General features: G+C 45.4%; 1 protein-coding gene across 13 annotated transcripts in view; it reads left to right on the top strand.

Moving 5' to 3' along the window:
• The window catches only part of DLG2 (discs large MAGUK scaffold protein 2), a 979527-nt gene that overhangs the window by 253155 nt on the left and 703584 nt on the right, over positions 1–22788 (top strand). The window lies entirely within an intron of this gene.

Genomic DNA, 22788 nt, shown 5'->3' with positions numbered 1-22788 from the left:
GTTGCAGAGTAGAAAGTGGACGCACAGGTAGTCCTCGAGTTATGACCACAACGGAAATGTATGTCGTTAGTGAACCATTGCATTTGTTAAGTTGGTAACACGGTTGCTAAGTGAATCTGGACTCCCTCATTTGACTTTGCTTGTCAGATGGTCGCCAAACAGCATCGCATGAACCCAGGACACTGCCACCATCATAAATAGGAGTCAGTTGCCAAGCATCCAAATATGGATCATGCAACAGTAGGGATGCTGCAAAGATGTGAAAAATGGATGTGACAACAGTCCTGGAAAAAGTGACTGGTGGCCATTTTTCAGAGTTACGACTTTTGCCTCGGTGGCGCAGTGGTTAGAATGCAGTACTGCAAGCTACTTCTGCTGCCTGCCGGCTGCCTGCAATTTGGCAGATCAAATCTCCCCAGGCCCCAGGTTGACTCAGTCTTCCGTCCTTCCGAGGTGGATAAAATGAGGAGCCAGATTGTTAGGGGCAATAGGCTGACTCTGTAAATGGCTTAGAGAGGGCTGTGAAGCACTATAAAGTGGTATACAAGTTTAAGTGCTTTTGCTATCTATCTATGTCTGTCTCTGTCTGTTTCGCTCTCTCTCTTTCTGTCTCTCTCTTTTGTTCTCTCTCTCTCCATGTCCTAGTTTCCTACTGTAGTTTTTTCTATCTAATTATCCATCCATCCATCCATCCATCCATCCATCCATCCATCCATCCATATCTATCTATCTATCTATCTATCTATCTATCTATCTATCTATCTATCTAGCCATCATCTATCGATCTATCATCTATCTATCTGAATTCAATATTGCAGACTAATTATGCCCACAGCCTGCAATTCAATCCTGACCAACTCAAGGTTGACTCAGCCCTCCATCCTTCCGAAGTCGGTAAAATGAGGACCCAGATTATTGGGGGGAGCAATAGGCTGTAAAATCGCTTAGAAAGAGTTATAAAGTACTGTGAAGTGGTATATAAGTCTAAGTCCTTTTGGGAAGGAAGGAGGGAAGGGAGGGAGGGAGGAGGAAGGAGCCTTAGAGGCACAGTGGTTAGAATGCAATATTGCAGCTTAACTCTACTGGCTGCCAACAGTTCGATCCTGATCGGCTCAAGGTTGACTCAGCCTTCCATCCTTCCAAAGTCAGTAAATTGTTAGAGGCAATAGGCTGACTCTGTAAACAGCTTAGAGAGGGCTGTAAAGCACTGTGAAGCAGTATATAAGTCTAAGGTGCTACTGCTATTGCTATTTGAGTAGCCCTATGGTAATGTGGTCAAAATTCAGATGCTTGGCAATTGGTCCCTATTTATGACCCAAGGTCATGTGATTACCTTTGGTGACCTTCCGACAAGCAAAGTCAATACTAACATGTCGACTGCAGTGATTCACTTAACAACGGTGGAAAGGAAGGTAGTAAAATGTGGCAAAACTCAGTTAAGAAATATCTCCCTTAACAACAGAAATTTTTATCTCCATTGTGGCCATAAGTCAAGGACTTTCCTGTATTCCCCCACGTGACATGACATGACCAAAATAAGTGAGATGCGGTTTCGTGATTGTGCCTTCTACTTACACAATCAGTGGTTTTACGTGCTCCAGTACTTGCTTGTTACTCACCTTTGCTGTCCAAGGAATACACAATGGCCTTCTCTAGCACCACAGTTCACACTCGTCACTTTTCTTCCTGTCTTGATTTTTTGAGGTCTAATCTACAGAGGGCATCAACAGGAAGCAACCAAACACAACAGATCTCCCACCTAAAGGGATCCTTTGGGGCCATCTAACCAGTGGTGGGATTCCAAATTGCACACTACCGTTCTACGCACTTCGCTCTGCCTGTTCTTACCAAGGCTTCCAAGACCATAATTACGCACACACTTATTTTAAAAACAAGTCTTGTTTTATTGCAACGCTGGGAATTATTTTTTTTCCCAGCCGGTAATGAATCTCAAACAGTCCCACAAGATAAGTGTTAAGTTTGAGCAATGAGAGGCTGAACCAGAGCATGAGTGCAACAATACTTTATTTTACAATAAAGGGCTGACCGTGCTTGCCAAGCCTGGAACTGGCTCGCAGCAATCAGCAACCGGTTGGACCCCGCAGCCTGCTTTTATAGCTGGCTGCTGGGGAGAACCAACCAATGGGAATGGGGGAATAACGCCCACATAAAGTGAGTGGACCTGAGTGAGAACTCCTAGAGTCCTCAGGACATAACACCCCTTCCCCAGATGCGAACATGCATAGTCCTTGAGGTAGACGGGGGTTTGTGTTGGCGCCGGAGCGGCGCAACTCGGGAACATTGTCTGTCTGTTCGGTATCAGTCTGTGACGGTTGAGCCGGCATAGTGTCGCCAACACTCTCTCTGGACTGGGCATCCTCGGAAACCCCGGGTTGGTTACTGGGGTCGGGCTCTCGAGGGTTGGATCAGGCTGGTCAACTCTCTGGGCGCTGTTGTCCGAGTTTGGGCTGACCGGAACGACCGCTGGCGCAGACTGGTCGCTGGGTGTGATGTGGCTGGGTGGCGGATGAGACGGTTCCCCTTCGACTGGAGACTCTGGATTCTTGTTGGCAAGGTTGCTGAGGCGCCTTCTGAGTTGGTCTATGTGTCTCCTCCAGACGCGACCATCCTCCAGCCTGACTCTATACGATCTCGGCCCGGTGACGGCGATGACCTCGCCTGGAATCCAAAGTGGGTCCCCAGCGAAATTCCTTGCGAATATCGGCTCCTGTAACATAAAATGTCTAACCCCGAAGTAGAAGCGAGGGGAGAGTCAGGGCAGTATTGTGGGTGCAGTCTATCCAATACAGTCCTCAGGCGCCGGCCCATCAGAAGTTCCTCTGGGGACTTATTGGTGACTGCACAGGGGGTTGAGTGCTGGCTCATCAGGAAGCGTGAGAGTTTGTGGTGCCAGTCATCTCTGCCAAACCTAGCGAGGGCCTCTTTGGTGGTCCTGACAGCCCTTTCAGCCAACCCATTACTCGCAGGGTGAAATGGGGCTGTGAAAATGTGGCGAATGCCTAGGTTGGCTGCAAAACGGCTGAATTCTACTGATGCGAACTGTGGGCCATTATCGGAGACCAAGGAGTCGGGTAGTCCATGCGTAACAAACAGGCGCGTTAACGCGTTGGTGATTGCTAGTGTGGTGGTCGTGGATAGCTGTGCCACGTCTATCCATTTGGAATAAGCGTCCACGACCACTAGGAACATCTTTCCATGCACGGGCCGGCCAGATCGATATGTATTCTAGACCAAGGGCGCTGGCGCTCTCCCATCTGGTTGGGGTGGCGATGGGGGGAGCAGGACGGGATTCCTGGCAAATGCTGCAGGAACTTACCCAATTGACAATGTCCTCGTCTAGACCCGGCCACCACACGTAGCTGCGTGCTAATGCCTTCATTCTCACAATGCCAGGGTGTCCCTCGTGCAACGCCTCCAGGACTCGGGTACGCAGCGAGGACGGAATGACCACTGGAGTGCCCCACAGTAGACAACCCTGCAAACTGGACAGCTCCTGCATGCGAGTCTTAAAGGGTGCGAATTTGTTATCAACGTTGCCTCCCGGCCACCCCCTCCTCACCCAGTCGAGCACCTGGGCGAGCGTTTGGTCTGCCTTGGTTTTAGCGGCGATGTCAAGGGCGGTGATGGGCAGGTCCAACTGGGTGATTTCAAAATGGCGTTGACAGGAGCTGGGTCTTCAGCCGGAGCGGGTAAGGGGCAGCGACTGAGAGCGTCGGCGTGGGATAGAGTTTTGCCCGGGCGGTGAATAAGTTTGTATGAGTAGGCCGCTAGGAAAAGTGTCCACCTTGTCATCCTAGGGAAAGGACTTGAGGTGTCTGTTTGTCGCCGCCAGTAGGCCCAGGAGGGGCTTATGGTCGGTGACCAGTTCGAAGAAGTGGCCAAAAAGGAATTCGTGAAACTTTTTCACGGCTGCAACAGCTGCTAGGGCTTCCTTGTCTATTTGGCTGTAATTTCGCTCCGTGGCCGAGAGCGTCCTGGAGAAAAAGGCGATGGGGGCCTCGGCGCCATTGGGAAGTCTGTGACTAAGGACCGCCCCAATTCCAAAAGGGGATGCGTCTGCTGCCAGTACTAAAGGAAGGTTGGGGTCGAATTGGATGAGCACTGCCTCTGGCGTAAGTAGTGATTTGACGGCGTTAAACGCCTGGTCTTCTTTGTGCCCCCAGTGCCACGGTGACTTTTTGTCTAGTAATCTGTGTAGGGGTTCGGCTACTGAGGCTTTATGGGGCAAGAAGGATGCATAAAAGTTCAGCAGCCCCAAGAAAGCTTGTAGCTCCGTTTTGGAGGTTGGCGTGGGAGCTTCGTGGATTGCCCTAACTTTGGACTCCAGGGGTGAATGCCAGAGGCGTCAATTTTATAACCCAGAAAGTCCACCTGTCTAGTGGCAATGGCGCATTTTTCTTTTTTAACTTGAGGCCATGCTGTCTGAACCTCTCTAACACTGCTCGCACTCTCTGGAAGAGTTGGGGTCTGTCCCTGGCCGAGACCAAGATGTCGTCGAAGTAGGGTACTACACCAGGGAGGCCCTGTAAAATCCGCTCCATGAGGGATTGAAAAATACCCGGTGCAACACTAACGCCAAATTGGAGACGCTTGCATCGGAAGGCACCCCGTGAGTGACGATGGTCTGAAGTTCCGCTGTTTGGTTATCAACAGGGAACTGCTGATATGCTTGAGACATGTCCAATTTAGCAAAAATACTGCCCGGTTCGAATGTGTGCAATAAGTGCTGAATGACGGGCACAGGGTAGGCGCTAACTTGTAAATATTTATTGATTGTTGTCTTGTAGTCTGAGCAAATTCTCAGGCTACCATCTTTTTAAGGGTGTGACAATGGGCGTCTCCCACTTGGCGAAATCTGTTGGCTCAATGACCCCTTGTTTTAGTAGTTTATCCAATTCGCGTCTAGTTTTGGTCGAATAGCAAATGGAACTCTGCGTGGTTTTAATCTGATTGGGACCGCCTGGGGTCAACGGTGAACGAGATGGGGTTCCATTATAACACCCCAGCTCCTCGCTGAACACATCTGCGTAGTCAGCGAATAAGGAGTCAGTGTCTGAGGTTGAGACAGCATGGACTCCTGTTAACCCTAGGCCGAGGTGGGGAAACCAATCGAGCCCCAATAAGGTAGGTAGATTGCCGTTAACTACCACTAGAGGTAGGTGGCCTTTAAAAGCTCTAAAACTGACAAAGAACTTGCCTCTGCCGATCACGGAATGGCCTTCCCTGGTAGTCCTTCAGACGGAACTGGCATCTCTGAAGCCGGGTAGTAGATAGGCTGGGGTGGAGTCTCTTGAGGGTGTTCCACGAGATTATTGAGAGCGCTGACCCTGTGTCAACCTCCATGTGGCACGGTTTACCTTCTATGGAAATGGAGAGAGAAATTTTACTAACAGTGTGGCAAGTACGCCTGGCAAGGCGGTGCGTGCGACAGTTTAATACTTGCCTCTGTGGTCCCGAGTGCGAGGACGGGGTCTGTGTGCAGTGCTTTGGGGGCTTGGCAGACTCTCGCGATGTGCCCCCTCTTATGGCAGTTGTTGCAAGTGGCTCCTTTAAACCTGCAGGTGGCCCTTTGATGTGATCCCCACAGGCTAGGCACAATGTAATGTGCTTGGGTGGACCGGTGTATTCTTGTTTGGCCCCTACCTGCGACCGTCTGTCGTTGGTGAGGCGGTGGACGCGTTTTTCATCGTTGTGGGTTTCCTCCGCTTCCACCTCTTCGGAATGGACTGGGAACGATGCTAGCTTGGCACTTGGGCCCTGAATTTCGGTGGCTGAGTTCGTTGCTAGCTCGGCTGCTAGGGCCTCCTCGACCGCTTGCGCGAGGTTGAGGTCTTTTTTGCTAGCAGGCGCCTCTGTAGGTTGAGATCCTTGACCCCACAAACTAATTGATCGAGGAGCATGTCCTCCAGGTATGTTCCAAACCCGCAGTGCAGGGCTGCTGTTCTGAGGGCGGCCATATATTGATTGATGGTCTCCTTACTTGATTGCTTCCTCATACGGAACATGAACCTCCTGGCGATTTGTGAAGGCCTGGGAGCGTAGTGGTTAGTGAGGATCTCAAGCAACTCGGACCACGGAACGTTTTCAATTCTCTCGGCGCTACGAGTGCTGCGGCGGTATCGTAAACGGTGGCTCCGCAGTAGATTAGGAAATAGGATTTTTTCCGATGCTCCCCCGCGTCCGCCAGGCCGACCGCATCGATGTAATGATTGAAGCGGTTCTTATACGATTCCCACTTCTCTTCGTCTGGTTTAAACGCCGGGAATACTGGGTTGGAACTCATGGTGCAAAACGGCTGGGCTACCTGCGGAAAAAATCTCTCTGGGACTACGAGCGCTCGTGAGTATTAGTGATATCAGCTCTGGAGAGGTTTTTTGCTACCCTCTCTTTCTCTCTCTGGGTTACCACGTTGGCTGCTAGCCGTTGGAGGTGTCTTGAATCGCGCCAAAAAGTGGGCGTTAGTGACTTCAGCGCTGTGCTGTGTTTCCTACTGGCTCGAAATTCAAATGACACCCGTTTGAATTTCGCGCCAAATGCAGAGCGGCTGCGGCTCGCAGCGCTTCACTTTCCCCGGCGGGCTAACAAGCAGCTACAGACGCTTCTAACTTTTTGAATCAGACCGCTTTCTCTGGCTGCGGATCAGCGTTTGCTCTTTTTGATCGCTCGTTTTGTTGGCTGACCGCTCTCTCTGGCTGCGGATCAGCGTTTCCTATCGCCCAGCCGATCGCTCTCTCTGGGCTGCGGATCGGTGGCTAGTGACTCAGCGGTTGCAAGGTGCTTCTGGTAGCCATCCCATCCTCGTCGCCAGTGTTAAGTTTGAGCAATGAGAGGCTGAACCAGAGCATGAGTGCAACAATACTTTATTTTACAATAAAGGGCTGACCGTGCTTGCCAAGCCTGGAACTGGCTCGCAGCAATCAGCAACGGTTGGACCCCGCAGCCTGCTTTTATAGCTGGCTGCTGGGAGAACCAACCAATGGGAATGGGGGAATAACGCCCACATAAAGTGAGTGGACCTGAGTGAGAACTTCTAGAGTCCTCAGGACATAACAATAAGCACTCACCTTTCTTACCTGTGAAGCGCTGCCAAATAACAGAAGTGTTAAATGAACTAGAAAAAAACCCAGAGCTTCAAGAATGAATCTGAATAGGACAAACGACTTTGCTTCCTGCAAAGGTTTCATCATCTTTGCCTGTCCTTTATACCTTATGGGAGGGGCAATCACCTCCCAGCCTTACTCCCAAGTTCCCCTTTTGTTTCAGCTGCTCTCATCTTCTAGCAGCTCTATGCACACATGCATGGGGAACAGGCTCCCCTGGATCCTCTGCCTTGCTGCTGCCAGATTCCGAAGGCCCGGAAGGCAGCACCCCACTCCCAGATGGTCCTGGCCCCATCTCTGCATCGGATGCAGGACTCTCATCTGAGTCCTCTCCAGAGTCCTGGACTGGTTCCCGTTCTTCTCCACTGTTCAATTCCATTGTCATCTGCACAGGCTGCCGGTGAACCACAACACTGCCATGCGAATCAGCCGAGCTAAAAATCAATGGAATATAGGGCTGGAAAGGGTGGGGGTGAGTGGCCAGGGCCAGTCAGAGGTGGTATTTGCTGGTTCTCTGAACTGGTAAACATTTCCACGACCGGTATGCCAGAACTGGTCCAAACTGGCTGAATACCACCTCTGCATCTAACCCAAGGATGAATTTTTAAAAGACTTCCTGAAAGTGGCCAAGATGGGGATAATATTAATCTGCGGAGGATGTTGCTTCGAAGAGAAGGTGTGGAAATAAATGGAAGCCCGTTTCTTGAATCCTGCTAGACAGCATTGTTTAATTGATAGGACCCAAAACAAGCATCGGGACAAATTTGTCTACATTACCGAGAGTGATTGATGGTGGTTTTCCTATTTGCCAGTGACATTTAGCAGAAAAGGAAACAAAACCAGAGGAAACCATCAATTACTCTCCTTAATGTAGCTCTCAGTAAGAAAATAAGGAATTTAACTTAGTTTCTCTGCCTTCGTTGCGGTAGCAAAACAAGGATTGGCCAATGGGCGGCAGTGACGAGGAGACCCAAACTCATTGGTAGCCTTGCACTGCAATGAACAAGGACACACATTCAACTTTGCAGCTACTAAGATTGTTGGACGAGCAGGCACAAAAACAGCCAGGGAAGTGATTGAAGACTGGGAAACAGGGCCCTAGTCAGTGAACAAGAGTGCTGATTTGCTACCAGCCTATCAAGTACTTAGAAGAAGAGAGCTGGGCAGCACAACCCAATGACAAGTAACGCCTCAAAAGGCAGCCCAATCAACATATAAAAAGCCACATACAACAACACCATATAAATATCCTAACCAAACACCATATAAACATCCTAACACAAAATAGCACTCACTCTTCTCGAGAGAATTTTAAGGACTTGTCTCAGCTATCTCTTCAGGAAAGCATGACTCTTGAAACAAGTGGTAGTTGAAAAGGAAGCTTTTACTGAGAGGAAGTGATTGCAGAGAAGTCAGGTAGAACCTGAAGTTCCCATGCAAGGTGTTAAGCTATTTTACCCCTTCCAATCCCACCCCAAACCCCCAGTCCATCATTAGCCAATAAAGTGCCACAAAAGTATTTTGAGAACTCTGAGGTGTCAGCTTGATAGCTGTTCATCCTCAGGGCACCACGACCTTGGTAACAGACTGGAATTGGCTGGGAGGAAGCCCATTGCACAGACCTGAGCCCAGGGGTGGGATTCAAATGTTTTAACAACCGGCTCTGTGGGTGTGGCTTAGGTGGTAGGCGTGGCTTGGTGGTCATGTGACTGGGTGGACATGGCTTGGTGGTCATGTTATTGGCTGGGTGTGGCCAATTCAATATCACTCACATTGAGGTACGCGTCTCCTTGCCTGGCCTCTTATGACTATGGGAATGCTGCAACAGTCATAAGTGTGAAAAATGGTCATAAGTCACTTTTTTCAGTGCCATTGTAACTTTGAATGGTCACTCCACACAAACAAAGTACCAGCAAAGGAGGGGGGAAAAACTCCAGAGAAGTTCCTGAGACAGGAAGTCTAGTCCTGCCAAGAATGTAATAAGGGTTAACGGAGAGGCCGTTTCTGTAAGCAACACCAGAATGTTTCCTTCCTGCCTTCCTTACAGGATTAGCCCAGTAATTTCTTCTAACAAGTGGTTCTCTGAACAGCTTAGAATGTTAACAACTGGTTCTAGCAAATAGGTGCGAACTGGTAGAATCCCACCCCTGCCTTCCTGAGCCCGCTCCCTAAATCCCGCATGTTACAGCAAAAGTGAAAGCATGCAAGGAGCTCGTACAACCTGCCCCCTCCCCTTTCAGAATGGCAACATCCTTAAGGGGACCTGACAGAGAAGTTCTCTGAAGTTGGGCTCCAGCATGAGTCCGAAAGCTCAGAAGGCAAAACCTCTGGTCCTGGTGACCAACCCAGATTGAATCTGCACCATTATCTTAGGATAAGTATATTCACCTTCATTCGTGAGTGACATTTCTGCTGGTGTCCTTTTCGGTTGGCTATCTCTAAACATTGATGAATAGCCCTTTCAGATGGCCTTAAAGAAAAGCTCTAAGAGAGGGCATCACCCTATAGCAAATGACCAAAAGGAAAGAAAATGTACGCTCTTGACCACCTCATTCAGACAAATGCAAAGAGCTAAGACAAGAAGAACCCATCGTTCCAGCCCACCAAATGAAGCTGATGTCTCCAAAACTCCTTGCAGTATTGATAGAAGAGAATATTTGTAGCTCGGGGTTGAATGTACGGTTCTCAGTACTCTCTGAGCTTAGTTGTTCATTACCCAGCTAAGTAATTTCATTATGCTAGAAGGGAGTTGGGTTTGAGGAATGGTGGTGGTGGTGTTAGAGGAGGAGGAGGAGCAGGAGGAGGAGTTGGAGATGATGACTGTGGGGTCCTTGGTGCACTCTGAGCTTAGTTGTTTTCTTGTAGAGGTTACATTACCAAACTAGGTAATATTATCAGTGCTAGAAGGAAATGGGGTTTGTGGTGGTGGTGGTGGTGGTGGTGGTGGTGGTGGTGGTGGTGGTGGTGGTGGAGGAGGAGGAGGAGGAGGAGGAAGGAGGAGGAGGAGGAGAAGGAAGAGGAAGAAGAAGAAGAAGGAAAAGGAAGAAGAAGGAAGAAGAAGGAGGAGGAGGAGAAAGAAGGAGGAGGAGGAGGAAGAAGAAGAAGGAGTAGGAGGAAGGAGGAGGAGGAGGAAGAAGGAGGAGGAGGAGGAGAAGGAAGAAGAAGAAGAAGAGGAAGAAGAGGAAGAAGAAGAAGAAGAAGAAGAAGAAGAAGAAGAAGAAGAAGAAGAAGAAGAAGAAGAAGAAGAAGAAGAAGAAGAAGAAGAAGAAGAAGAAGACTGTGAGTTCATTGGTGCTTGGTTGTTTTCTAGTAGAAGTTTCATTGCCAAACTATGTAACATTACCAGTGCTAGAAGACACTCCATAACCCCACAGAGAGCAAACCCCACTCTCTTCTAGCACTGGTAATGTTACATATGATGGTAATGAAGCGTCTACAAGAAAACAACCAAGCTCAGAGAGCACCAAGGACTCCCCAACCCTGCTGTGTCTTAGTAAGGTAAAGAAACACTTGCAGTCATGATCCAAGCTTGGTGACCTCTGACGAAAACAAGCTAAGTAATCCAAAACCAATTATTAGCCCCAGATAAATTGCTTAAACTTTTGCAATAGCCAAACAACTTTTGGAATGGCAGCATGGGATTTAGGATCAGCGCACACGCACGAAGAAAACCCAGTTGATACATTGCATTCAAATATTTGTTCAGAGAGTATATTTTGATTGGGACAGTTGTAGCGTTTGAGGGCATATTTGAATTATTTATTGTACCTTTGGGTTGCCCTATAGCTACCGTTGTCAGAATTATGTGCAAGTCACTGAAAATGTTGAATAAATGACAAAGATATAACTGCGATACGATTAAGTGGCAAGATAAAACAAAAGTGTAAAGATTTAAGAGCACTACAACGTTTTTAACTGCTTAGGAAACTAAAAAGGCTATATTACCTGGCACTAACAAGACCATAGTCAGCAACAGGAATGCATCTCTAGGGACCAGAGATGTAAACAGAGTTGTTAAAAATCAATGGTATGTAAAACAATATAGCAACGATGGAGCAAATTAAAGATGTAGGAAGACTGTTAACGACGATGCTTTCATGACAACAAGCTGCCCTTAATGATGCTTGGTAAAAGCAAAAGTCACAAAGATGAGTGATGTAGATGGGCTTGAAACACAAATGTGCCAGAGGTGGTATTCAGCAGGTTCTGACCAGTTCTGGAGAACCGGTAGCGGAAATTTTGAGTAGTTCAGAGAACCGGCAAATACCATTTCTGACTGGCCCCACCTTCATCTATTCTCTGCCTGCCGAGTCCCAGCTGACTTCTTTTGTTGCCCTGCACAGGAGAACGGAGCTGGAAAGCAGGTTAGTGGGGTGGGGAAGAAATGGGGATTTTGCAGTATCCTTCCCCTGCCATGCCCACCAAGCCACGTCCACAGAACCGGTAGTAAAAAAAAATTGAATTCCACCACTGAAATGTAGGCTTCCCCCACCCAGATATGGAGGTTGGTGGTTAAATAAAGTTAACATCACTTTAATAATGCCTTGGTATGACCCCACTTGGAATATTATGGTCGTCACAATATAAGAAAGATGTTGAGAGTCTAGAAAGAGTGCAGAGAAGAGCACCCAGGGTGATTAGTGGACTGGAGGCTAAAATTATATGAAGAATGGTTGCAGGAACTGGGCCTGGCTAGTCTAGGGAAGAGAAGGACCAGGGGAGACATGACAGCAGTCTTCCAATATTTGAGGGGCTGCCACAGGGAGGAAGGGATCCAGCTATTCTCCAAAGCACCTGAAGGCCAGACAAGGAATAATGGATGGAAACTGACCAAGGAGAGATTCAACCGGGAAATAAGGATAAATTCTCTGACCGTGAGAACAACCAACCCATGGAACAGAAATTGCCTTCAGAAGTTGTGGGAGCTTCATCACGGGAGGCTTTCAAGAAGACACTGGACTGCCATCTGTCAGGTCTCCTGCTTAGACAGGGGTGAGGTTGGACTAGATGACCTACAAGGTCCATTCCAACTCCATCAATCTGTTAACCCACATAGGTAGGCAAGATCAAGACACTAAGAATAACATAGACCTTAGTAAAGGTGTCTTTAATGCTAGTCTGGAGGCAAAAGCAGCATTTTGTAAAACGCAAGGAGAACTTCTTGCTCTAGTGTGTAAGTGGAAGGACGTGGTGGCACAGCGGCTAAGACACTGAGCTTGTCGATCAGAAAGGTCAGCAGTTCGGCGGTTTGAATCCCTAGCACCGCGTAATGGAGTGAGCTCCCTTTACTTGTCCCAGCTTCTGCCGACCTAGCAGCTTGAAAGCATATAAAAATGCAAGTAGAAAAATGGGGACCCCTTTGGTGGGAAGGTCACAGTGTTCCGTGCCCCTTCGGCATTTAGTCAGGCCGGCCACATGACCACGGAGACATCTTTGGTCAGTGCTGGCTCTTTGGCTTTGTAACCGAGATGAGCACCGCCCCCTAGAGCCGGAAACGACTAGCACATATGTGCGAGGGGAACCTTTACCTTTAGTGTGTAAGTGAGTTCATTACAATTGAGATACTTGGAACATTTTGGATAGTTTCCTCCATGTACCTTGGCAACTGAGTTGTTATTTATGATATCAGCCACCAACAGACCTGCATCCTACTTCCAGGCTGTGGAGGTGTAACATCCCTTCAATTATTTTCTCAACATCGCTCTTTCTGTGCGGGTGTCTGAAAATTGGAGGCCTTACTACAAGGGGGCATATAGGAAGCTTGGCTGATACACGAACTAATGAAAAAGAAATGGCTAAGATGCGAAGCCTCTGCTACTACACAATTTTTACTCCCAAAGTGTGTTGCCTCTTTTTTAGGTACAAGGAAATTTTTTTTAAAAAGGTGTGATATATTCAGTAAAAGCGGGCATTGCTCGGTGAAAACAGATGTCCTTTTGTCTGCTCTAAAGAATATTTATTATTTTAAGCTCCTGGGCTTGTTAAAAGACAAGTGATGGGAAGAACATTTCGTTCCCCCATTTACATACAGGTAATCCTCGACTTCCGACCACAGTTGGAACCAGAATTTCAATTGCTAAGCCAGGAGATGGTAAAGTGACTCACGCCTTTTTCAGCATCCTTTTGCCATGGTTGTGAAAACGAATTACTGCCATTGTTTAAGTGAATCATGTGGTCTGTCATGCCCCTGTCAGGGTCTGAATCTGAGGAGGAAGACGAACAGCTGACAGAAAGTGGGAGTGTGGCTCCGTTGGCTGTGGAAGAAACTGGGGAAGGGCAAAGTCCAGCTGGGCAGAGCAGGGAAGAGGTAGAACAAGGGAGAGGGAGTTCAGAGAAAGACCCAGGTCCACCCCCTCTTCATCCTAGGGCACGCAGGGAGGAACGGAGAAGAGAGCAACGTGAGTTGCATGGCTTACGGGGAAGGAAAGGGCCCTGATTCCTTTCATTAGCCACATCTGGGAAGACAGTTGTTAAGATAGGCAGGCTGCGTGTGACAGGCTGTTGGGAGCAAATGTGACTTTATCCTGTGTTGTTTTTGATTATCTGTGTTCCTGGCGTCTTCCCAACTGTGTTGAATTATTGCCATGCCTTCACGTCTGGAATTCTTGCTCCTGCCCTGCCAAACTAGTTACCTCTGTTTGGCTTGATTAGACTTAAAGTTACAGTTTGTGTTGACCATGTTTTGGACTTGATTCTCTGCAGCCAAAGGCTGTTCCTGGGAGAGTTTTTCTCCAGTCCAGAAGGTAACCTGGACATTGGGGACAAAACTAGAGATAATAAAGGGACACTTATTGATTATCTGACTGTGTTACCTTTGTGCCACGCCCTGGGTCATCACATGGTCCTTAAGTGAATCCAGTTCTCCGTTGACCATGCTTGCCAAAAGCCAGCTGGGAAGGTCCCCAATGGGGATCACATGATCTCGGGATTCTGTAACCATGGGAAACACATTCTGGTTGCCAAGCACTTGAATTTTGATCACATGACTCCGGAGATGCTACAATGGTTGTAAGTACACGGAGTCCTTGATTTACAACAGTTCATTTAGTGACTGTTCAAAGTTACAGCAGCACTAAAAACAGCAACTTATGGCCATTTTTCATGCTTACGACCATTGCAGCATCCCCATGGTCAGACGCTTGGCAACTGACTCACATTTATGACCATTGCAGTGTCCCGGGGTCCTGTCCCTTTTTTATGACCACCTAACCAGCAAAGTCAACAAGGAAGCCAGATTCACTTAATAACCATGTCACTAACTGAACAAATACAGTGATTCACTCAACAGCTGTGGCAAGAAAGGTCCTAAAACGGGACAAAATTCACTTCGTTTCGCTCAGCAAGATAAATTCTGGGCTCAACTGTGGTCGTACGTCAAGGACTATTTGTATGAAGACTGCTTATAAGTCACTTTTTTCCCAGCGTCATTGGAACTCAGAAGAGTCACTAAATAAATGGTCATCAGTTGAGGATTTCCTGGATTATTTATATGACACTTTTCATCTCATGTGGGTTTGTAGTTTTGAAGGGCTGCTATAAAATTCAACACGGCACTAATCCACAGTTTTGTTCATGTGATGTGCTTACCGGTTTTTCTTCCCGCAGCTTAATCGTTTGCATGGAGCAGAGATAATTAATGCAGCCAGATACGAAAGGCCAGGAGCTTATTGAAATTAGATTGTATCGAAAGAACACATTCCTGCATTACGGAAGCCTGGCTTGTTTTAGAAAATGAAAGTAAAGTGATTGTCTTTTGGATTAAATTGACATTGGATTAAAAACAAAAACAAACCCGAATGCCTATGTCATAGGGATGATTTCCCAAGGAGAGGCCATATTTTATAATGGCATGAATGCTGCCTATAAACATTTGGCAATAGCACTTAGACTTATATACTGCTTCACAGTGCTTTTACAGCCCTCTCTAAGCGGTTTACAGAGTCAGCCTATTGCCCCCAACAATCTGGGTCCTCATTTTATCCACCTCGGAAAGAGGGAAGGCTAAATTAGCCTTGAGCCATCCAGGATCAAACTCCGGAAGTCAGTAGAGTTAGCCTGCAATGCTTCCTTCCTTCCTTCCGACTTAACAATAGCACTTAGACTTATATACCGCTTCACAGTGCTTTACAGCCCTCTCTAAGCAGTTTACAGAGTCAGCCTCTTGCTCCCAACAATCTGGGTTCTCATTTTACCCACCTTGGAAGGAGGGAAGGGCTGAGTCAACCTTGAGCCTGGTGAATTTCGAACTGACAAATTGCAGGCAGCTGGCAAGCAGCAGAAGTAGCCTGCAGGACTGCACTCCAACCACTGCGCCACCGCGGCTCTTTGCAAATGTTTTATGGGCAAACAGGACAATAAATGCAAAAGCAAGATAAGGCCAAGTTCTCAACCATGATGGCGATTTGTAAGAGGCATGGAGCGAATATTTATCATCCCACGAGGCCTAATGGGAACCATAGATATAATAAAGTCTGATGGAAGAAGAATGGTGTTAGAATGGAGTTTTATTCTCCCTGGCTCTGTAATTGCGTCTTTTCTTTGTTTCTAAGGAATAAGCTTTCTTTAGTTAGGTAGAGGCAATGGATTCAGGGAATGGGGAACTTTTAAGCTGTGCAGGATTGCATAATGACAGTGCCTATATAATCGGTATTTATTTAATGACCGATTATTTTGTGACTGTTCAAAATTACAACCATCCCAGCAAAAGGTACTAATGACTTGGATTCAAAGTTCTGATGGATGCTCACCCCTTCTGTGTCCATTTTGGGCACTTGGCAATGGATCTGCATTTATAATATTTTTTTTAATGAGAACACGACAAAGCATGCAATACACATAGTTATAACTTAATGAATTCTTTATTGGCCAAGTGTGATGAGCCACAGAAGGAATTTGTCTTTGGTGCATATGCTCCCAGTGTACATAAAAAGAAACATTCATCAAGAATCATAAGGTACAACACTTAATGATAGTCATAGGGTACAATAAGCAATCAAATCATACTAGGAAACAGTCAATATAAATTGTAAACATACAAGCAACAAAGTTACAATCATAAAGTCATAAGTGGGAGGAGATGGGTGATAGGATGGATGAGAAGATGAATAGTAATAGTAGTGCAGACTTTGTAAATAGTTAGACAGTGTTGACGGAATTATTTGTTTCACAGAGTGATGGTGTTTGGGGAAAAACTGTTCTTGTGTCTAGTTGTTCTGGTGTGCAGGTCTTTATAGTGTCATTTTGAAGGTAGGAGTTAAAACAGTTTATGTCCAGGATGTGTGGGGTCTGTAGATATTTTCACAGCCCTCTTTTTGACACATGCAGTATACAGGTCCTCAATGGAAGGCAGGTTGGTAGTTATTGTTCTTTTCTGCAGTCCTAATTATCCTCTGAAATCTGTGTCTGTCTTGTTGGGTTGCAGAATATATATATACAAAACTTCTACAAGGATACAGCAGTGGCCTCGAAAGTAGATGTCCAATTAAGAGCCGTCGTGGTGCAATGATTAGAGTACTGCACACTACTTCTGCTGCCTGCCGGCTGCCTGCAATTTGGCAGTTCGGATCTCACCAGGCTCAAAATTGACTCAGCCTTCCATCCTTCTGAGGTCAGTAAAATGAGGACTCAGAGATTGTTAGGGACAATATGCTGTTTATCCTTGCTCAGTGGCACTCAATTGCTGCTTAAACAATCCTAACAATCTTACGGAGGTGGATAACAATTTCTGAGGATGTCAGGCAGAAGCAACCAGAGCCCCCTACGTAGGGTTCAAGCCAACTACTTTATTATTTTCTGCCTATTATACAGGAATTCTCCCCAGACTGCCAGCCTTTACCGGGGAACAGATAGATACGGTTCTACATCTCTTGTGGCTGCTTCAAGATTCATGGCTAATATTGTGCTTGAGAGCACATCTGCCTAGCTGGACGTTTCCCAACAGAACAGGACAAGTGAAATAGTCACCAGAAGATGTTAGAAAGAGAAATCAGAGGTGGAAAAAAAAAAAAAAGACAGAAATGTTGCAACTTCTGGTCTGCTTCAACACAGATAACCAGGCAGAATGAAGAACAGGATGTCTTATTTGATCCCACTGGCTTCCCAACCAGAAATGACTGGCCAGTTACTGATAATGTTTTAAAAGATTTTGCTTAAAACAGGGAATAGCAGGCTAAAACTGGAATGCTCTAGAAATGAGCAAGCAGATGTATTTCGTTTTCTTATTTTGGATTCTACACTGCCCTCTGCATAATATCGATTAGTCTCATTAAGAATCTTTTTTCTTCTAGGTTATTTACACAGGGATTTTTTGCTTACCTTTTTAGCAATTTGTGTGTGTACCTAGACACAGCTTTGAGCTGGTGTCCATTTCCAATGAATATACTAGATTACAATTTTCAGCCTCCTAACGCTAAGCAATCTAATAGTCAAGATTGGTAACTTTTATTTGTTGGTGGTAAATATATATATGAGGGTGGAGGCAGAGGTGGTATTCAGCAGGTTCTGACCAGTTCTGAAGAACCGGTAGCAGACATTTTGAGTAGTTGAAGAAATGGCAAACACCCCGCTCTGACTGGCCCCGCCCCCAATCTATTCTCTGCCTCCTGCGTCTCAGCTGATTGGCTAGGTCTCCTTTTGTTGCCCTGCACAGGAGAACGGAGCTGGAAAGCAGGTTAGTGGGGTGGGGAGGAAATGGGGATTTTGCAGTAACTTCCCCCCAGGAGTGGGGAGGGAATGGAGATTTTACAGTATCCTTCCCCTGCCACGCCCACCAATCCACACCCACAGAACTGGTAGCAAAAATTTTTGAATCCCACTATTCGGTGGAGGTCCATTCTCCAAGCTTGTGGGTTGATTTTCGAATATTTTGTTACTGGGCTTGGTAACATCTTTAGCAGAATTTAGGGGATATCATTGTTGACGTTCTTCTCCTTATAAGGGCTCTGTGTAGTCAGAAGGACTTGTGATAGGAGGGTCATGTCCGGTCACTGTCTTATAATGGGTGTTGTGGTGGATCAACCACCTGGAATTAACATGACAAACCTTCTGTAGTTAAAGAAATGTTCCCTTTATTAGGAGCGCCAGCAGCCCCACCAAAAGGTATCTCTCTTTCTCTCAATGCAGGCTAATAAGTCCACCTGGTAGGGAGAGGAATAGTTGTCTGCCACATCTATTCATCTCCCCCCCGCCTTGCCTTTTATCCCCAGAGCTAGGGTGGGCTTCGCTAGCAGTGGTGGCTCTTCCGTCCCAAGGACCGGCCCACGGATTTCCACTGCTCTCCTCTCCTCTGCCTTCTGTGTATCCACGCGTCAGGCACTGGACTCAGCTGTTTCTTTTCTTCCTCATCAGCCACCTCCAGACATGGGGGCTGTTGACTCTACACCTGAGGGCTGACAGATGGTTCAGGCTCCACCACTGTCTCTCTCTCTCTGCCAGCTCCATTTCCTCTTCCCCCTCAGAGCTTGCAGGTTGTCTTGTGCCCACCCTGACTCCCATGGCTCCTCCTCCTCCTCCCACCCTCCTCCTCCTCCTCCTCCTCCTCCTCTGATTTGGCTTCTGGAGGAGCTGGCATCTGACAGACCACAACAGGGAAATTTCCTAACAATTAGGACAATTAACCAGTGGAACAGTTTGTCTTCAGAAGTTATGGGTACTTCATCACTGGAGTTTTTTAAAGAAGAAACTGGACAGCCACTTGTCTGAAATGGTATAGGGCAGGGGTAGGGAAAGTTGGCTCTTTTATCACTTATGGACTTCAACTCCCAGAATTCCTGAGTGAGCTATAAAAGTTTCCCCAACCCTGGCCTACTAGTTTTTCAGTTGTGGGGGAAAACTATTTTTGACTTGAATGGGACTCTTTAATATACAAATGTAGGACATATTCTTTATATTCTTTATATATCCTACATTTGTTTATTAAACAGTCCCATTCAAGTCAAAAATAGATTTCCCCCACAACTGAAAAACCAGTAGGCCATGGATGGGGAACCTTTTATGGGTCACTCAGGAATTCTGGGAGTTGAAGTCCATAAGTGATAGAAGAGCCAAGTTTCCCTACCCCTGGTATAAGGTCTCCTGCTTGAGCAAGGGGCTGGACTGGAAGACCTTAACGGTCCCTATTCTTGTTTTTTTAAAGTTTTATTTGTGTTATTAATATAAATATAGAGTCCCTTCCAGCTCTATTCTGATTGATTGATCTTCAAGATGGTTAAAAAATGTAGACAAAAACCTATTACCTCACCTTTTCTCCATCTTCACTTGACATACTCAACTTCTGAAATAATAAAGTAAGCATCCTGGACCATTAGAACAACAATTCAAACTTTGCAACTAAGTCTTCTTTGCCAGACGTCCATAGAGAACTTAAGTTGTTGTTTATTGTTCCGAGGCGTGGTGTGACAGATTGCATAAATGCCCAAAAGAGCTCTTATCAATACATACCAAACATACAGCGAACATCCATTATCCTTTTCTCTCCCAGTATTTTATTCACAAAGACCTCCCTCCCAGCTGCTCAAGAGCCAAAGGAGGGAAGTAAAAAACAAAACAAAATTGACTTAGCAACAAACCATTACCGTAGCACAGTCCAGCAATTAAGCATTTATTTTGCACTCCATTCACTAGAGAAGCTACCCCAATTTGATTGCTTTGTTCCTTCTGTAGTGTGGGAGGAACATCATCAACTCTTGTATAAGATAGATGAAGAAGACATCGTTATTAAACAGTATATCTAGATACGGCCACCAGCAACCTGAACTCAAATACACATCCTGGCAAAGTCACTGAATGTCATTCTGTAATGTTGGAAGTAATCAGGAAGAACTTAGAATGATGGGCTCTTAATTCTGTCTTCTCTTTTCTCTTTCATTGACCTCACCATCCAATCCAGCTGGGAGGGAGGCAGGCTGATTCCCATTATTGTTTGACTTCTCCATTCACTCACCTGTTGCTCAAAGAGAGCGTAGGCTATTATCCCCACCAAAATTGGCAAATAAATTTCTCTGTGGGCTCCTTTATGTGAATGAAGCTATAATTCTCTCTCGTACTGCAGTAGGTTTAAGAAGACCGTAATGCATTCTTGAATCCAACAATAGCAGCCAATCTGTAGAGATGAACTATGACCAAAACCAAAATACCGTTTGTAAAATAATAAATATAAAATAAAGTGAATAAGAAAGGCCAAGGACACGTGAGAGGTTTGATATAAAAATATATTTTATTCCTAATACTGTCTCCATCTTCCCTTAAAACATAACCAGAATCCACAACGGACTGAGAATTAGTGACAGTCAAACTGAAACTAAGCAAATCAAGTAAAAATAGCAAATTGGAGGGGGGGGGGAATCTTTTATTCAAACTTCCTCAACTCCCCAAATAAGTTACCCAGACCAAATCCATGTAACAAGGTCTGCAAAAAACACAAATAATTAAATTGGTCTCTCAGCAGAACTGGCACGACAGGTTTTTAACAGCACCAGATGAGTGTCCTTCAATTCTTAGCAAAAGACGACTCTAGAAAGGACTTAAGTTTAAGGACTTTTTTAAAAAAAATTCTTTTAAAATAAACAGCAAGTGCGTAATTAGAATTTTGATCTGACTTTTTGACAAATCCAGATGGGTTTGGAATAAGATTTTGAAATTTATTATAAGAAGCCTTCCCATAGGAAAATGCTTTTGTTTTGAATTGTTTAAAAAAAATAATAGGATGACCCTTTGAAGGTAGGACACTAGAGGGAGATGAAAGGAACTAGAGATTATGATTAAAGGGGAAGAACTTTTAATTTTTGGCTTACTAATACAGAGTGGAGTGAACTATTTTAACAGTGGATATAGAATAGAATAGAATAGAATAGAATAGAATAGAATAGAATAGAATAGGGAATGGAATAGGGAATAGGAATAGAGAATAGGATAGAACAGAATAAAATGGAATAGAATCTATTAAGAATAGAATAGAATAGAATAGAATAAGAATGGAATGGAATGGAATGGAATGGAATGGAATGGAATGGAATGGAATGGAATGGAATGGAATGGAATAGAATAGGAATAGGAATAGGAATAGGAATAGGAATAGGAATAGGGAATAGGGAATAGGGAATAGGGAATAGGGAATAGGGAATAGGATAGAACAGAATAAAATAGAAAAGAATCTATTAAGAATAGAATAGAATAGGAATAGAGAATAGGATAGAATAGAATAGAATCTATTAAGAATAGAATAGAATAGAATCTATTAAGAATAGAATAGAATAGAATCTATTAAGAATAGAGAATAGAATAGAATAGAATAGAATAGAATAGAATAGGGATAGAGGATAGAGGATAGAGGATAGAGGATAGAGGATAGGATCTATTTAGAATAGAATAGAATAGAATCTATTAAGAATAGAGCAGAATCTATTAACAATAGAATAGAGTAGAGTAGAATAGAATTTATAAAGAATAGAAGAGAGAAGAGTAGAGCAGAGCTGGATGGGACCTTGGAAGTCTTCTAGTCCAGCCCCCTCCTCAAGCAGGAGACCCGATACCATTTATTTTTTTTATTTTATTTGGTTTGTCAATCGCTTACAAGATAATAGGTATAAGTATATACATAGGTATGAATACATGAAATGGATACATATAAGAAAAATAAAAGAAACAATAGGACAGGGACGGTAGGCACGTTGGTGCACTTATGCACGCCCCCGACAGACCTTAACCAATGGCTATCCAGTCTTTTCCTAAAAAGCTCCAGTGATGGAGAGCGCCCGTGATTTCCGGAGGCCAGCTGTTCCACTGGTTAATTGTCCTCACCGTTAGGGAGTTTCTCCTCAATTCCAGGTTGCTTCTCTCCTTGATTAGTTTCCATCCATTGTTTCTTGACCTGCCCTCCGGTGCTTTGGAGAATAATTTGACCCGCTCTCTTCTTTGTGGCAGCCCCTCAAATACTGGAATACTGCTATCGTGTCTCTCCTAATTCTTCTTTTCTCTAGACTAGCCAAACCCAAATCCTGCAGCCATTCTTCAGATGTTCAGTCTATACATTGAAGGACATGTTTGAACAATGGACCCGGAAGTTAACCTTAAGAGTGTCTCTATAAATAAACTATGCTTTAAAAAAGATGTTATGGAAGAAGGGTAGAATTTACTAAACAAGGCAAGTTCTGATCGGAAAGTGCATTTAAACATGATAGGCTACGAGAATGAGATGCCAAAAAAATGCTACATTGGCTATGCAGAAGAAACAGAGTGATGTCTTAATAATCAAAAGACATATATAAATAACAAGCCCAGAAAAACCATCTGGATAACTTTCCCATGTTGGATTTACAAATGGGAAGCTGTGAAGAATTTATTTATTTTTTTAAATCAAAAAGGTTTGTAAAAACGGAGGGGTGCAATAGCTCAGTAGTTTAAATGCTGAGCTTGTCACTGTGTCACCATGGCTCTAACCATTGCACCAACATCACAACAAGTGGTTGTCCAGTCTGAACTGTCCCATAGTTGCAGGTGTGGGCTGCTGGGGACTCTTGGGGGTTCAAGAGGTCGTCTAGCTAAGATTCTGTGAGTTCAAAGAACCCCCAAATCTCACTCCAGGCTGGCCCCACCTACCCCTCCCTCTCTTCCCAGGAGTCCCCATGTGGCCCGTTTTGGATGCAGGTAATTGCAGGGCCTGCGCAAAGGC

This window comes from Pseudonaja textilis, chromosome 7 (genome assembly GCF_049901715.1).
Source record: "Pseudonaja textilis isolate UNSWEBS1 chromosome 7, rPseTex1.2, whole genome shotgun sequence".
NCBI lineage: Eukaryota > Metazoa > Chordata > Lepidosauria > Squamata > Elapidae > Pseudonaja > Pseudonaja textilis.
This window is presented reverse-complemented; position numbering and strand designations above follow the sequence as displayed.